Here is a 5962-nt window from a genome sequence, read left to right as displayed (position 1 = left end):
GAATTTCCAAAATCGAAAATCAGGATTAAACTACCCCTAGGCGAAATAGAAAATTTTTAAAAACTAGCAGAGTTTCAAAGAACGTAATAGATTTTTTAAAATACATGATTCTCACTCCAATTCATCACGAAAAGCTAAAGAAACTTCCTTTGTGTTATTTTTAAGGTTAATCTTTGAAAAATTTGTTAGTAGGTTAGAATGACAAGAATATGAATGATAGTATCTTCGCCTGAACCCGATTAAAGAATCTGGATGTAATTTTGTCAAGTTTCTATTATTCGAAACCAGTTCTATTTGTGCCAAAATAAAACGAGTGCTTCGAATTTGCAAAATCAAAAATCAGACTTAAACCCACCCCTAGACAAAATGGAAAATTTTTTAAAAATTACCAGAGGAGTTTCAAAGAACGTAATAGATTTTTAAAGATTGACGATTCTTATTCCAATTTGCCACGAAAAGCTAAAGAAACGATACAAGTTCATCCCCCACCTCGTCCAATTATTTCTCCATTTGCAAATTTCCGCTTTAATCTTCGCTACATTTCCTTCTCTATTCTCTATCTATCTTATTCTCTGTAATAAATATCTAATTTATCATGCTTATTATATAAAACCCGAGTGATTACTCCATCATGGATCCTCAGGCCCACCCCCGGTACTTGAAAATTGACGTCTGAAGCAGATTTCGCTTAGCCCGGAAGAATCGCTGGAAATCTGCTTTCACGTGGTCGAGCACACGAGTATAATCTCGCGAACAAAGGGCTAACGAGAGAAATCGGTCAATTATTAACACCATGAGCGAAGATCTCGTAGTCGATAATTCGGGTGCATTAACGAAGACCCGAAAGTGGAAGCGAGCCGCGCGAAATCGCAGGTTTGTTTCTGTCGAAGGCCCACTGGGATTCACTTAAAACCACCGCGTATGGTGTGACTCTGCTCGTTATTGAAATTAACCGGCGTGTAATCGTTTCGTGGCCGGACGCCTTAAACGGCCGGCCGAGGGAAGCCGCGAAATCTGCCATTTGTAGGACGACGCGGCGCTGGCAAGCTGCGAACGCCATATTTGGCGACGCCTCGATAAATCTGCGTCGAAGGGGGCTGAAACGAAACCGGGCAGCAATTTCCAGTTGCTTTCCTCCGCTTTATTCTTCCGCCCGGCACCCGCCGCCGCGCACCCATCGCTCTAGATCCGCCAGGACCGTGCCAAGTGTTTGCAGATTATTCAATGTCCACGTGTCGATGGAAAGCAGGCTGCGGAAGAAAGTGGACACACGCGGCTGTTAATTACTGGCAATTGATTGCCGCCTTCTGCCACGCTCTCGGTTAATAGCTTCTTTCTTCAGACCACCCTTTCCGCGGAACTCTTTGTGGCTCGCGAGCCGGAAGTGCAAGGTGCGGATATTGGTCCACGAATGAAAGGGTGAATTACAAAGGGCTCTGGGAAAATTATGACTGGGTTTATGGATCGAGAGATTCTTTGAATGGCACCTGCATTTAGAAGGTACTTGTTCTTTCTAGGGTTCTGACGAGTATTATTTCGCTCGAAGGAAAATTCAGTAGCATCTTTTCGAAGATGGTTTTGTTCCTTGTACCGAGAAAGAGGTTGTACTAACCTTGGAATTTTATAAGAATATCGTAGGATACCTTTTCCGAATCGGCCATTGCCAATAAAAATAAATTATAAACCGATCAATATTTTCTAGAAGCAAATGGAAAAGTTATTTCGGGTAGCAAAATTAAGTTGCGTGGTGAAACGTAGGTTAAGAAAAGCATAAAAGCAGGGTCCTAGACGATCAAAACAGGGTCCTTGGAAATTAATTGTGACTGGCACGAGCGTGAAACCCTCGGTGTTGGAAAGAGAGTTAAATTAGAGTGCGTTTCTGTTTATTTTGAGTTCTGTGTTCGTGTTATTCTGTTCCTGTTCCGTCAGTTTTTGGTGTCTCGAAAGTTTTCGCCATCCCACAATATTTTCCAACGAAAAATAGCATTTTGGACTATTTATTTCATACACCCCTGTTACATTATCCTTAAAATTTTGTTCATCGCCTATATCTGTTCGATTATCTAATTTTTTTCCCTGTCGCGTGGAAACCTGAAAACTTTCGGGCCGATACTTTTAATTAGCGTTACGCGCCCTTAAAACGGTGCTCGCTCGATAAAACAGTTCATTAATCGCCGCCATTGAAGGGAATCAAGGTTCACCTTTATCCTTCTGATCCTATATTTAACACCATCCGCGTTACATCCAATTAACTTTCCTCCCCGTCCCATTAAAATCCCGTTTCCCAATCTCGGAATGTACCCTCCGATGTAATCACTGCACCAGTTAATGACCGAGGGTACATAAAACTCGCGTGTAAATTCTAACAAACTCGCTGCGAATGAATCGGTCGCGACCCACCTTTATTTCCCCGAGAACACCGTGCAAGCTCGTCAAACTCTCGTTTCCATGACCACGAACACACCTCGGCAGAGGGAGCAACAATACCAGCCGGTCCCCTGCCAGGGGACTTGCGCGATGGCCGCCTTAAACCTACCAGTTTACGCGGTTTATAATCGAGCCGGGGCCAAAATTTTACTGCCCCCATAACACCGTGGTGTTTATCGGCCCTGTATGCATATGAGATCCCCCCGTGTTCTCGCCTGATTATCGCGGCTGCAAGAGTGACGGTATTTCTATCCTGCTCGGCTAATTACCAACCCGTTCCGGGGCTCGTAGCTCAACGCACGCGCGCGATTGCGTTTGATCAGGCGGCGGCTGTTTAAGAGCGTGGCACAGAGGCAGAAACAGAGGGGATGTCGGGCAGGAGCAAAAAGCACTCGCGGCAGGCGGTCATTAGGCGCGAAATTCACGAGCCGCCTTCCATTCCGCTTCCAGCTTCGAAGAAATCCGCGAGACCCTGGACAAAGAGGTCTTGGCTAATGAGACAAGCACCGTTCCAGGAGAAAAGGTGTACGGGAGTCGGCGACGACTCTACGTTCCGGTTGAGAAAAATCGCGGAGCCAGGGAAGGATCACCCACCAGAGGGTCCTCGAGGAAAATCCTCTCTCATCTTTGTCGCGGCTGGCGAGGATCGGAGGTCGCCAGATGTGCGGAGCCTCGGGCTTTCTAGCTATCGGGGCACCGTGACGAGAGACGGTGTCATAATCTCGGGCTTTGGCGAACGGCAGCTGGCTAATTTGCCGGCACGTGCAAACGATGCTCGCTGGAACGTGTAACACGGATGGCCAGCAAAACGATAAGAGTAGAAAGGCGTCGGAAGGTGTTAAAGGGGAAGAGAGGCTTTAATGGGACTCCGCGTAACTCGGATCGCAAGGCCGACCTCCCTTTATGGGGTAAATCGTTTTATTGTGGCCTCCAGAGAGCATTGAACGCAGAGCCAAAGAGACGATAGGTGCGAAAAGAGTCGTATCGTCCGTTAAATGACTTCCAGGTCGAATCCGACCTGGCGCCGACGAGCTGCTGGCTCCCGAGGAGACCTATAAACGAGTGTGTGCCTTTGGAAGACCGTGTATACATTGGAAGACTGCAGCAAAGCAAGAACTTCTGATCCTCGCGTGATGCGCAGAGTTTGGATGCCAAGTCGATGGAAAAACTTTGGTACAGAGAAACTCAATTTTGCCAAATTGATAACCTTCCATTTGACGCCAATTGACCATGACATCAGGGTTCTATTCAGAGATGAAGAATCACAGAACTGATTCCAAAAGGAACGTCTATGACCTGCCAGATAAGGCAGCTAAAGTATCGTCCAGAGTAGCACCGAGGAGCACTCACACCCTCTTCGCAAATCGGCCATTCTAAAAGTCACGTTCAGAAGGTCTAACCGTTTCGCAGGAACAGCAAGTTCCAGGAAACTTGCTCGCGGAGCAATCCCGCCATCTTTCGATTGTCTGCACCCCGTGCGATTCAAAGCTGACTCGGAATCCTTGCTCGCGTTCCCGATCCATTGCTGGGAGACTTGCCGGGCGTTCCGTGCCCGCTATCCATTCACAAACTCACGCTGGAAGGGCACAATGGTCCACTGGCAACTCTTGGCAGCGCCTAGCCCTCCGCGCAGGTTATCTAGGCAAATCCTTCGTCGGAATACTGGCGGGTTTCATTGAGCCAAGCCACCGAGCAATTTCGTGGCGGCATTGACTGCTCTAAGGCGACACTTGGCCAGTTCAATTGGCAGGAAGCCCGCGCCGCTTAACTCTGCTCTCAATGAGATTATCACCGGCCACCTCGACCGACGGTGCAGGCCACTCGGTCGCATTGTCGCGTTTAGAATCGTTCGAGGGCTCGACGATTCGTCAAACTACGTCGCTCGCTTATGGCACCACCCTTTGCGTCCGATCGATCCTCCAGTCTCGAGTGGATCCGTGGCAGGTGATACGAGTGCTCCTTCGGGAATTAGAGAGTAAATTTTATGCCACGTTTAGGCGATGCTGGGGTTCGTTCTAAGGAGATTTTCCGTAGTGGATCCGTGGCAGGTGATACGAGTGCTCCTTCGGGAATTAGAGAGTAAATTTTATGCCACGACATAATGCCGACGACAGAATGCGAGCCGGGTATTGTAGACGAGGTGTCTGTCAAGTACACTTTGCGGTTTTGCGTTTCATCTAGTGTCGCTTCTGAGCTTCTAGTTGTCAAAGATTAGGTGTATCCTTGTACGAGGTTCATGAGAATTATCCTGATTATCAATATTTCCTATTCCGAGAAACTTGCAATTCTATCAATTTTTATGGAGAATTATAAGTAATTTGATTGACAGGGATTAGCAGCATTGGGAAGAATTCACAATTAATTACGTGTTATTTGCGTGTCAGAATTTATCTGTGCTGGGATTCGTTCTAAGGAGATTTTCCGCAACGGGAGAATGCGAGCTGGTTATTATAGACAAGGCGTCTGTCAAGTACACTTTGCGGTTTTATATTTCATCGAGTGTCGCTTCTGAGCTTCTAGGTGTCAGAGATTAGGCGTATCCTTGTACGAAGTACGTGAGAATTATCTTGGTTATCGATTGAAGATTTCCGAAAACTTGGAATTCGATTAATTTTTATGGAGAATTATGAGTAATTGGATTGACAGGGATTAGCAACATTGGGAAGAATTTACAATTAATTGCGTGTTATTTGCGCATCAAAATTTACCGAATAATTCTATTGGTCTGTCCATCTAGGTAACGTATTTCGAGCTGTCAGTAAGTCACGAAACTGGGAATGTGGATGACTGTCAAAGTGTCATAATTTCTTTTCTCGTTTGAGTACCACTAACCTATTCACATATTTTACACTCCACGTGCTCTAATTGCGATAGTTATTTCATATTTCACGCGGTACATATAAATACAACCTTTGACTCGAAACACAATTTTAGCCTATGACAAAACGAGACAAGTCTCGATGGATTCCTTAATTGGTAACATATCACATAGCATTAGAAACGAATCGTGACACCTGGACATGCCAAAAATGTAGAATTCAATACCAAACGTGCCGATCGTAGAATTGAATTTCATATATCCCTATATCCCCTGGTCGAGAAGATAAATGTACAAGAAAAATGTGCGAATCCACGTTCTAATATCTCCAATGGAACAAAACCTCAGCGAAGAGCCTGTACCCTGTAAAAATCCCAAAAATCGATGACAAAATATCACGCGAGGGACAAGAGAAACATTCATTGGTTCTAAATGGAGTTAGCAGTACGAGGAGCAAATACTGGAATATTAGAAGGGGGAAGACGAAAAGCTTTTAACCGAAAGTTTCGGCCGATCGCGAACTCCTAACTACCCTAACAAGCACTCTATTCGGTGTGCCGAAAAGACAAACGGGAACTGCCAAAATTCCGAAGAAATTAACGAAGCCAAACTCTAATATAGCGGTTATCGAGCTTAACGAAGGAGGAGAACGAACTCTGATTCGCGGTTCTCGAGATCCATTCAGCCGTACGTAACAGATCACACCGGAGTTGGTGC

The sequence above is a fragment of the Eufriesea mexicana genome, unplaced genomic scaffold (genome assembly GCF_001483705.2).
Source record: "Eufriesea mexicana isolate 0111107269 unplaced genomic scaffold, ASM148370v2 scaffold507, whole genome shotgun sequence".
Taxonomy (NCBI): domain Eukaryota; kingdom Metazoa; phylum Arthropoda; class Insecta; order Hymenoptera; family Apidae; genus Eufriesea; species Eufriesea mexicana.
Note: the sequence above shows the minus strand (reverse complement) of the source record.